This window comes from Hibiscus syriacus, unplaced genomic scaffold, assembly GCF_006381635.1.
Source record: "Hibiscus syriacus cultivar Baekdansim isolate YM2019G1 unplaced genomic scaffold, ASM638163v2 tig00111311_pilon, whole genome shotgun sequence".
Taxonomy (NCBI): Eukaryota; Viridiplantae; Streptophyta; class Magnoliopsida; order Malvales; family Malvaceae; genus Hibiscus; species Hibiscus syriacus.
The window spans coordinates 1,463,588-1,476,842 of NW_024063054.1; positions in this window are offsets into that span (position 1 = coordinate 1,463,588).

Below are 13,255 nucleotides of genomic sequence, written 5' to 3' on the forward strand. Positions count from 1 at the left end.
TTTTAAACATTCTGTCTAGCCTAGTTTCAAAACTATAACCGAAAGTATCGATACTCTTGCTCTTGCCAGAAACTCACGAGTTTGCCCGAGAAGAAGAATAAGTTTGCTGGAGATGGTCAGTGACGGTTGATAATGGGGTTGAAATGAGAGATTTTTAGTTTTAGGGTTTTTATAATTTCAATAAAAATGGTTTTTTAATAAATTATTTTTTTCTTTTTCTAATTAAAAACAATATTTTTATAATTGAAAAGTTAAAAAATAGACGGTGGGCACCTAAAAGTATAACTGAAAAAACGTTAGACATATATTTTTAGCGAAAAAATCTTTAGATGCTAAAATATTTTTCGAGACATAGTTTGGACACTTATTTTTGTATTAAGCCTTAAAATTATATTTAAATAACCATTAAACATGTATGAACCAACTTACCTTTGTGGTTAAAGGAATTGTTATTGTGTCTAGTGGTCACAGGGTTCAAGCACTAACGACTGCAATTAGAGGTGGCACAATTGCAATTAGAGGTGGCAATCGGGTTATTTTGGATCGATTTATTTTGGGTTAGGATTATATTCGGTTTGGATTCAGTTCGATTCAGGTCATATTCGTGTTCGAGTTTAGTTCGGGTCAATGAAAATTCAATTTAGGTTGGGTATAAGGTCGAGTCAAATCAGGTCGATTGGTTTTTGGATCGGTTGACGTTCAGGTCGGGTTAATCTCAGATCAGTTGGTTTCGAGTTAGGTTAATATCGGATTAGTTGGTTTCCATTCGGGTCAAGCTTTAGATTTTCGAGTCAATTCGGGTTGTTTCAGTTTGGATCAACATTTAGATTTTCGAGTCAATTCGGATTGTTTATGTAACACCCCAACCCGTATCCGACCCGAATACGAGTCTGAGATGTCACATTGCGTTTTTAAAACAATATTCTTGTAAAATAGCAAAACATTTGAACTTATATTAAGAAAATACAATAATATTCTATTAAATTATGCTTCATTATAAAATTTTGAAAAAATATGTATTTATGAATAGTATTATACGGTATGAACAGTACCTTGAACAGTGAAAATTTTTGAATATAAATTGTGTATCGATGCACTGTAACAATGCATCGATGCACTGCTATAGTACTGCTACAGTAACTTTCGTAAAATACGTATAAATTCATAAAATTCTAAGTTTTTCTTCGTATAAAATTACCATTTACATATACACATTTAAAACATTACATAACTCGATCAGAGCATATCGGATTCAAATCCTTTATATTACATGCCAACTAAATTCTATATAATAAAATACAGGTAATTCAACTACATTTTTGATCTGATCTTTGGTAAGGAGAACTGACCTATCTTGTTCCTCTTTACTTCTTTTTTCACTTTCCAAATCTACGTGTGAAATAATCACACGCTAAGTCGATGATTTAGTAAGGCATGAAAAACATGTAATATAATCATATAACATTTCGTATAAACAAAATACATACATATGCAAATACTATCATTAATCCCTTTTACTTACCATATACACATCATATAACACATATATCACTACACCAAGGAACAAAAATATCATCATGTAATTTCTATAACATATTTCATATTACCAAACATACATATCACATATATTGTATTTGTTATTATCTCTTTATTAACCCATGTACACTTGAGAGAACTTAAGGTATTCGAGTACATTGAGGTTGTGCACTATACTGTCACCACAGCTCGTATAAATGTCCCGAATGACATATCCATAGGTCATAAAGAACCTCGGCAATTGTCCATAGGTCCGAATAACCTAGGTAAACTGTCCATATGTTCCTTAGAACACAGGTATAATGTCCATATATCCCGAAAGACATAGGTAATTATGTCCATATGTTCCGTAGAACATAGGTAAACCCTCGACTCTTAGCATGCCAATTATACCACTAGCTCTCATATCACATAACATGGGCATTATCATTTATAACATTTTTGTATTCATATCATTTCTCTTATAATCACATGTTCCTTCTCTTCTGTCACATACCACATGTATGTGTAAACATATATCTCATATGCATATAACTCATAACTCTTTTATTTCATATCATGTAATACTCTTATAGAATATCATATCCTCTTATCATGTACTTCATGTCACATGTTCTTGCTTTCATATAATCACATAACTCATGTCAATTAGTCACTTATGCTCACATATCACATTCATATCACATGGTCACAATTCATATAACACTTATATTACATATTCCTATAATTACTTATATCAATATCACATATATCCCAAGTGCATGTATTCACATAGATCGTTTCATATGGCTTATATAATTTCTCATTTGTTCATGTAAACTCGCATGTCATATCATGTAACCTATATCACATGTTGCATTTTCACGTAAGCGTGTAAATCATGTAACATATAAGAACATACATCCATTTCTATGTATTAATGCACAAATAATAATCACATAACATTTTAGAAGTTACTTCTTACCATAGTAACTCCGTCATTGGCTCATCGCAAGCCAATGTTTGATCAATAACATAAGTACAATTTAAATTGCACTCATCTTAGCCTTTGGGGTTCACGGTGAAGAAGAAAGAAAGAAGATGAAGAGAAGTTTTGGAGAAAATATCTCCTTCATCTTATCCTTATATCCTTATCAATCTCATTTTTAATTAATTTCTAAGTCAAATGACCGTTTTGCCCTTCACTTCATTTAATAATTACTAATAACTTTCAGGAAATATTTTCACATGAATCATTGAACTATTCAACTATTTTATTTTAATCACCAAATTATGAAATTTTACAATTTGGTCACTGACCCGGTATTGAGGATGTTACAGTTTATGTTTAGGTCGACCATATTCACTATTTGTTAACTTAATCACCGATGCTTCTCTTTATAACTTGTAATTCAGAAATTTATGTGACTATATATTGTCACATCCCAAATTCGGAGCTAAAAGTTTTAGTTTAAATGAATTAAATCAAATTAGAATATTTATAAGTATAAAAAAACTTTATAAATCATAAAAAATTTTAGGATTGATTTAGAATTTATTGGATATAGAGATGGTCTTTTAAGAGAGTAAAGATTATATTGAACTATTAAATTATTACTAAATGTGGTGATGAACAAATTGTACAAAATATAAAATGAGAATAAAAAATATATATCATTCTACTATTTATCTAATTACTACTACTACTAAATAATAATAATAATAATAAATTATTTGTTCACTTAGACTCAATTATCGGGTTAAAGTTTGGTTCGGATCGGTTATGGGTAAATTAAATTTGGGATGTTTTCGGTTTGGGTTGCTTTTGGTTCGGTTACTTTCGGCTCGAGTTGCTTTTAGTTCGGTTACTTTCGGCTCGAGTTGCTTTCGGTTCAGGTTAATTTTGGATAAACTATAATTCGGGTCAATTTCGATTCGGTTTATTTCGAGTTTTAGATCAATTATGGGTTATCATATTCGGGTATATATCAGGTCTCGATTTGAGTAAATCGGTTCGGGTAATCGGCTACGGGTCAAATTTTCCAAGTCTAAGCCTACAATATGGTGATTGAGCGTTTACTGTCAACTGATTTAGAGTATTTAGAATATATATTATTTTATAGTCACATTAGCTTAATAAAAAAATAACCATTAAACCTACGTACAATTATCTTGAGTGGTTAGTTTATTATATCAATAATTATAAGAAAATATTCTAATTATATATTTAACTTTCGAACTTTAAATATTTTTTTCTTTTTAATAAAGTTAGTGGTTCTTTGCATAAAAAACTATCATTTATGTATTATAAAACATTAAAACTGAAATATTATAAATACGAAAACTATTTTTTATAGTACTATAAGATATGTTTGGACGGGATAGGTAATTTTTTTCTTTTTGAATCATTTCTATCCAAAGAGGAGAAAAGGAGAATTTCATTTCTAATTGATATTGATCCTACAATTTAAAAGGAAAATTGAAGTGTAAACTGAGAGCTTTCACTCATCTATTCTAGAGTTTTTAACCATACGGATGAGATATATGGGATTTTTAATCGCCTTGATTTTGATTTGAAAAGTAATAAAACTTAACTCCATTATATTTTACTTTGAGTAATTGTAATATTTTATCTGTTTTAAAATTGTTTGAAATTAAAGACAATAATATATTTTTGATCCGATTTAAATTAATCTTTATCAATAAAATATATAAATAATTGTAAAATGATCCTTCAAATATTTCAAGTATGATATCTGTAAATATAATCCATAGACTAAAGGTGCAATTGGTAAAGCTTATTAAATATATTTTTAGTTAAAAAGTCTATTTTGATCGTAAAATTAATGTCAAACAAATAAAAAATGAAAAAAATATAGTCGAAACGGTGGTTTCAAACCAACCTAAAAACTAGGATTTTTAGTTTTTTTTTTTCATTTTCAACTTTGCGTTTGAAAGTAAATTATAATTTTACTCCTATTAATACATAAGTTCTACTCAATTATGTATTTATATTTTATTTTAATAATTTAATGTTAACATCTTAAAAAATAATTTATTATTTTTAATAATTTATTTTAATTATTTAAAAATAAATAAAATTTATGATATATATATATAATATTAATAGTGAGTTATATAAAATAATTTATTACTTTTAATAATTTATTTTAATTATTTCTGCCTACCTAAATCAATGGGCCTATAAATCTAAAGTTTTAATGCTTTGTGGTTTCATCAGATTGTAGACACAGGCACAGTGCTCTCTGATGGATGATAGAGTAACGGAGCGTAAACGCCTCCGTTAAAGGTTGGTGTTGACCAGCTGTATTCCATTTCAATGTGTATAAATATCACAGCAACCGCCAGTCGGATCATTTCATTGTCGTTCTCTTCTCCAGTTTCCCATCATCCAAACAGATTCTACAGTTGGATCTTGAGAATTCATCCGTCTCCGGTACATGGATTTTTGTGTTTAATTTACGAGGTCTCACAAAAAGACGTAGAAATAACTTCATTTTCTCAACAAATATTTGCCCATCATCATCCAAAAGGGCAGCCAATCACCAAACGTAAACAGCCTCAACTTTTTATATTTGTAAGTATCCCTCAATTCCAACTCAGCATCGTGGCTTTATGGGATTAACATTTAACACGTGATTTCATTACATAATAAGCCTTTTTACCCCCAAGTTTTCATCATATTATAATAAGCCTTTTTTTTTCTTCCTCTAGGTTTGGTGAAACTCGTTTTCTTGCCAAACCACAAAACGGACCACCCTTAAGCAAAAGCGTAAGGACTTGGGTACATAATTAATGAGTTGTCTCAGGAAAGACGGATTAATATATAGCGTGACTGAATATATTAAAAGATATTTAACAAAATCGGTTTAACGTTACCGGAAATGTTGAGTAATAATAATATTGTAGGTGGAAATCATGAAGAAATATTAAAAAAAATTGCAACCGGCAAACCTAGCTTGTCGGTTTGTGTCGATACAAATAAAAAATGTATCGATCCATAGTAATATAAAAGGTAAAAATATGACAAAACCGGTCTCGAAATAACCAAACCGTTAAAGCACTACCAGATATGTTGAAAGTGTCGATACTTTAATATAAGCATTGATACTTTAATATAAGTATCGATACTTTTGGAATTTAAAAGAGAAACAGTAATAGCGCCTATAAAGTGTCAAAATTTTATAAAAATGTATCGATCCATAACAATATAACAGGTAAAAATATGATAAAACTGGTTTCAAAATGACAAAACCGGTAAAGAGCTATCAGATATGTTGAAAGTGTCGATAATTTATTATAAGTATCGACACTTATGTAATTTAAAAGACAAGCAGTAATAGCGCCTATAAAGTGTCGATACTTTATAAAAATATATCGATCCATAACAATATAACAGGTAAAAATATGATAAAATCGGTCTCAAAATGACAAAACTGGTAAAGCGTTACCGGATATGTTGAAAGTGTCAATATTTTATTATAAGTATCAACATTTTTGGAATTTAAAAGACAAACAATAATAGCGCCTATAAAGTGTCGATACTTTATAAAAATGTATCAACACTTAATAATTTAATAGGTAAAAATATGATAAAATCAGCATTGAAATGACAAAACCGGTAAATCCCTACCGAATATGTTGAAAGTGTCGATACTTTAATAAGTACGCGTAAAAAATTATCGATAATTTCAAAGAAATAGGTAAATATCCTATCGAAAGTATCGACACCTGACATAAAAGTATCAACACTTTGGGTATTGTATTGATTAAATATAAATAACATATCCGGTGAAAATATAAAGGGCATAGCTAAATTTCCTCTAAAAATAGATAGAAGACGGACGAGTTTTTGAAATCGAAGCGTAATTGTTGCTGTATTTCAGAAGGCATTTCTAAAGCGAAGTTTGTTTGTTGCTGCAATCGAATCGAAAAGTATGTTGTTGGAACCCTAGTTTTTTATTATTATAGTAATCGAAAATAGGATTTTTATGTGTTGTTTAGTGTTTTCGAAGTAATTAAGCATTTGAGACCGATTACAGGTAGAAAGTGATATTCTAGGTAAAATATAAATATCGATACTTTTATTAAATATTATAGGTAGAAAATGATATTATAGGTTGTATAAATGTGTCGATACTTGGAGTATTGAGTGTTCCCATTCGTTTGAAGGAAATATGAATTAGAGTTTAGTTTGGGGATTTCGAATCGAAGCCAAGAAGGATTTGAGACGGATTATAAAATATTATAGGTAGAAAATAAATATGGATACCTATTTATAATATTATAGGTAGAAAATGATATTGTAGGTTGTATAAATGTGTCGACACTTGTTGTAGTGGACATTCAAATTCTTTTGAAGGAAACCGTTTTACTACAAGAGTAGTTATCGATATTTGTATATTGAATAAAGTGTATGTAAATACTATTTGATTTGATTTGCGTAAACTGATATATGAAGGAAAAATGAAGTCAAAGGATCTCAAAATTGTTGGTGGCGGAGATGACTTTGAAATTGAGGCCGAGGGTCGAAAGCAACCAAAGGGTGGATATATGTACTTCTAGTAAGTATCAATGTCTTTTTGTTATTATTGTTGAAATGGTATTTGGATTAAAGTATTTACGAACTTTAAATTGATTACAAATTTTAATTGTTGACAGTATGACCAAATGCAAAAAGATGAAGGAATATGGCAAACACATTAGTTCGGTATGTAAATTGAATTTGACATTGAGTATTATTTAGCGTTAATGTATTGATTAAGAAACGTTTGTGCTTAATATTAGGTGAAAATGATGTGTTGGAGAAATGGAATTCGATGAGTGATGCTGAGAAAGAACATTTCATCGCACAGTCAAAGAAGGATAATGAAGAATACAAAGAATGGAGGAAAGCACATGAAAATAAGGTATTCATTAAACTTGTAAATACGTTGATATAAAATATATAAGAACAATAACATTATATATTGTTAAAAAATGTAGGAAGTGTCGATAAGGTGCAACATAAAAAGGGTGAATTCATTAATTGAACACCTTAAGGAGACATATCAGTTGAATGTGCTGGAAGAAATGGGGTTTGGATCGTTGGTAGGAGTAAGGGATCGACCTATTCGGAGGGAATTGTGTCGATCCTTGATGGAGCAATTTGATGTACAACAATGTATTGCTAAATATGGTGATTATTCATTTCCTCTGGGGATCCCATGTGCTGCAGCCGTCTTGGGGGTGCGAAACGAAGGCAAAAGTGTTGTAGAAGTCTATAAGAGTAAGAACTGGAAAACACTTGCCTCCAAATATGGTTTGAAGCAGAAGGTGACATATGCTGAAGTTGAAGATGATATCAAAAGTGGATCTTACGGGGGGATGACTTGAAGGCCCGAGTTCTATTGTACCTTGTCGGGATCTTTCTTTGTCCAATGGGTGATACGTCAATGAACAAGGACTATATGAAGCTCATTTGCGATGAAGGCTTGAAGGGTGAATTCAATTGGGTTGAATATGTCCATTCGAGATTGAATGAATCAATAATCACCTTTCAAAAGGGCATCCAAAGATACCTCAAAGGGTGCATAGCAATCTTAGAGGTAACTGAGTTGAAGAACATTTTTGCTTTTTATATAAAATGATAGTGTAGTTATTCTATAAAATGATATATTTTATTATAGATGTAGGTTGCACTGTTTGATTTTTGGTCAGGCTGTGATAGTTTGTCAACTTATGAAAGAACCGAAGTGGCACGCATCCGTGCATGGGGGAAGGAAGAGGTGGTTAGAGTGATGACAAAGTTGAAGGTGAATAGACCGAGGAAGCAAGAAAGGGTAATAAATGTAATTAAATAATATTAAGAATATAATCAATGTCTTAATATTATAATTTAATTTCGAAGGTTATTGGCGAGGAGGTAGAGGAGGCAGGGGAGAAGGAAGAAGAGATGGTTGTAGGGGTGGATGACGGTCAGAGGGATGACGGTGAGGGAAAACAGATTAAATTTGACATTTTGATGTCTGAATTGGCTGATATAAAAAAATCCTTTTTGATATTCTGCAAACACAATCAAGAGTCGAAGAGACACTTGAGAGGCATAAGGGGGAAGTGGAAGGAAAAATATATAAAGTGGTGAAAGAAGTTGAGGTGTTGAGGGGTGAAATTAAGATAGTGACGGGTGGAAAAATTGATGGAGGGGTCAAGGAGGTTGTGGAATTGAGGAGTGAACTTACGGGGGTGAAGGGGGTGGTTGAGAAAAACTTGGATTAAGGGGAAAAAATAAAGGGTGAAATAAAAGAGATGAAGAGCTATGTAGAGCAAAAATACGATGAACTGAAAAAATATGAAGAAGAAAAGATTGAGGAAATGAGGAGGAATGATGTCGATGTGATCTATACACCGGAGAGCGTTATAGATACAGATTTGGATTCGGAATGTCCTGCACCCCAGAAGAAGAAACAGAATGTAAGTTGAATAAAAGAAAACTTAATTTGATTTTTATCATATTGTTCTGACAAAAAATTGTATGAAAAATTGTAGGTTGAAAAAGCGAATATTCCAAGCGAAATTGATGAGGTCGAAGCTGTAATATGTGATTATTTATGGAATAGTGAGTTAGAATCGGAGTAAGTGAAATATATTGCTTTGTGAGTGATATTTAAATATTTCATGACAAGATATTAATCCTAATGATTCATACAGATATTATGTAATCTCAATGGGTACTCTAGTGTATCCGACGTTGCAACGTTGAAGCCTACGGAATGGGTTGGCGGTGTGGTAAGTAGAAAGTACAAAATGTTAAAACCTATTGAATATGTTCTGATTGTGTAATTAATTTTTTTAGGTTATTGATTTGCTCGCCTGGACAGTATGCTACGATTCGAAAAAGTCACTCCGGAGGATTGGCTACCTTCCATACCACTTAGCGGTGAGTTAAATTAATAAATGTTGAAAAGTAGTATTGTAGACGATAAATTAATAATAATTGTCGCGTAATTGCAGCAACAGGCATTGGAGACCAATAACAAAGTAAATGTTAGGGTATTGTGAGCTTTTGGGGTCCCATATTGGATAACTATGTGAAATTCACCGACTGTGAGAAGGTAAGACACCATACGAATTGCAAATGATGTTTTAGGATATATAATGTTGGATTTTGTCAAATTAGGTGTGAAATTTGTTGCAGATCATGATCACAATAAACTATCATAATTCACATTGGTATTTGTTAGTGTTGGATATGGTAGAACGTGTTGCAACGGTATATGATAGTCTGTTTACATCTGAAGCAGCTAAACAGAGAGTGAATGATGCTAAGAGATTGATATGTATGAAAGGAAATTATGCAAATTATAATGCATACTTTTTTTTGCATAATTTCCTTGGATTATAACTTCATATTTTTAATGCAGATGAAAATATTAGATAGTTATAATAAGAAACGCAATTGGGTAGAAGCATGTGGCTCTCTAGGAAAGATCCACTTGAAAAATTTTAAATTTGTGGAGCATAAAATGAATGAGCAATTGAATGTGCATGAGATGTTATCATAAATAGAAAGCGCTTAATTTATGTAGGTTTAATAATTGGGGATTGACATGTGTGGTATTCAAATTTTGCAACAGATATGATTGTGACATTTATGTGATGATGCGGATGGAATCGATCGGTTCTAGAGGGGCAACTGGTGATTTTGTAAGTGGAATTAAAAATTAGTTTGCGGTTAAATTGTTAAAAGTCATAGATTGAATATTGTGGTTTACAATACTTAACGTTCTGACAATTTGAATATAGGTTATTGGACATTGGGATCGTATGCGAATATTAAACGATCTCGTAAGCCACAATCAAAATAAACTAAGAGAGGAGATGACAAAAGCTATCATGAGACACAAGAATAACAAAATAAAGCGATGATGTAAATGTAGGGGAAATTTTGTATACGATTTACAATTTTATATGTGAATGTAATTATGTATGAGATGAGAAAAGTTAGCAATAGGTTATTGTATATGTTTCTTATACACAGTAGGAGTCATGTTGATAATTACGATATATGGAGATAGTTGTCTGCATTATTCCAAATGTCACTAATATAATTGTCATCATGTCGGGACTGAATGGTCATTCCATATTTAGGTATGTACAATAACTACAAAATTCAATAACTTTAAAGTAATAGGTAAATTTACAATGTAGGTGGTAAAAATAGATTTTTTTAATGACAAATTAATAAACACAAAGATTTGTTTCCAACATTTTGTCAAGTATAGTTCCCAAACGTAAAGTTTCCAAAAAAGTGCGCCGATATATTTATTGTAAGTATCGACCCTAAAAACATCGAAACCAGTTATCATAAAGTAATAGGTAAAATATACTGGTTTAATGAGAGAATAGGTTAATAGATGTGTCGACACAGTTATAAAAAGTATCGATCCCAAAAACATCAAAATCTATAATTATATTGTAATAGATAATTTTTCAATGTAACTGGTATAAATATACCGGTTTTATGAAAGAATAGGTTTACATAATGTATCGACACTTGTGGAATTTGTGTCGATACTTTTTGTCCAGAATGAATGCCCAAAAGGAGTGGATGCATAAAGTGTCGATACATTTATAAAAAGTATCTATCCCAAGAACAACGAAACCCATAATTATAATGTAATAGGTAATTTTTCAATGTAACCGGTATAAATATATCGGTTTTATGAGAGAATATGTCTACATAATGTATCGACACTTGTGAAATTTCCGTCGATGCTTTTTGTCCAGAATGAATGCCCAAAAGGGTATACGCATAACGTGTCGATACATTTATAAAATTGTAAAGTTTCAGAATTTGATGACTAAAGTAGAAGAATGAAATAATTCAATGATTATTTGAATATATATTGAAGGTTATTTAGTAATTATTAAAGGAAATTAAGGGTTAAATGGTCATTTGATCATTCAAGGAATTATACACACGTGAAAAGGGAGAGAACTCTCCAGAGTGCTCTTCTCCTTTCTTCTTCTTCATACGTGGGAGAGCAAGCCAAAGGTAAGTTTCTTTGTTTATAAATGAATTGTTGATTTTAAGGTTGGGTTTTGATTATTAGATGATAACTAAGCTTAAGGAAAGCTTAAATCATCTTAAAAACAAAGGATGGAGGGGTTAAGAGAGATTAAAGATTTGGAGTTTTTATATGAAATTTTGGAAAGGAATTGATAAGTAGAATTTGAAGTTAAATTTGACTTGTCAATAGTTAAATTAAGAGATTTGGAGTGATATAATTGGATTTAGAACATATAGAAAATTTGGTATGATTCTTGAATTACATATGGAAGATAGGATTTTGAGGTTTAAGATGAAATAAATGAATATAGATTGGTTTAAGTATGTGTACTAGAGTTAAGAATGAAAAGGGGATGATATATGAAGTGTTTGAGAGAAAATGAAGTAATTTTCGAGATGAAAATATGATTTCTGGGCAAGGGGAATCGATACCCATTCAAGGGGAACCGATACCCCTTCAAACGAACAACATTTCCAGAATGTCATTAGGGAATCGATACCCCCATAGTAGGGAACCGATTCCCCCTAAAGGAAAAATGTGCATATTGGTTTAATAAGTTCGTTTAAGTTGCTAGTATCCAATTACAAGGTGTAGGTATCTAATGATTGTCTTAAAATGTATAATTATGTAGATTCAGAGCCTAACCAAGTTCCGGAATCATTGACAAGTAAGATCGATCAAGGGGAAAGATAAGAGATTGGAATTGACTAGTGAGGCCAGGTGAGTGCAATTTAAATTGTACTTATGTGATTGATCAAACATTGGCTTGCGATGAGTCAATGATAGAGTTACTATGGTAAGAAGTAACTTATATAATGTTATGTGATTACTCTGTGTGCATTAGTACATAGAAATGGATGTATGTTTATATGTTACATGATTTACATGCTTACATGAAAATGCAACATATGATATTAGATATGTGATTACACATACATTTGGTATGTGATAGAAGAGAAGGAACATGTGATTATGAGATCAAGGATTACACGTACATGTGATACGTGACTGAAAAGAAAAGATATGTGTTTATAAGAGAAAGAATATGAATAAGTAATGTGAACGGTCATAAATGATAATGCCCATGTTATGTGATATGAGAGCTAGGGGTATAGTTGGCATGCCAAGAGTCGAGGGTTACCTATGTTCTTCGGGACATATGGACTGTTTACCTATGTTCTTCGGGACATATGGACTGTTTACCTATGTTCTTCGGGACATATGGACTGATTACCTAGGTTCTTCGGAATCTATGGACTGGTCCTTCGGGACATTGATCGAGCTGTGGTGACAGCATATGTGTGCACAACCTCAATGTACTCACATACCTTAAGTTCTCACTAGTGTTCATGGGCTAATAAAGTGATTAAACAAGCATACTGAATGTGATATGTATACGATGGGTTTATAAGTGGTTTGAAATGTGTTACGTGAACCATATGATGTTGTGTGTGTATAGTGTTTGATTGAAAAGGTTAACAATAAAAGTATGTGATTACATGATAAACTGTTAATGATGAATTATGTGTATGTATGTATTTACTGTAATTAATCTGATATGATTTTATATGATACGAAGAATGCATGGAATTGGTATAACATGATAGAACAGAACATGCATGTATTGATATATGTTATGAAGTGCATTATAAGTCGTTATGCCTCAC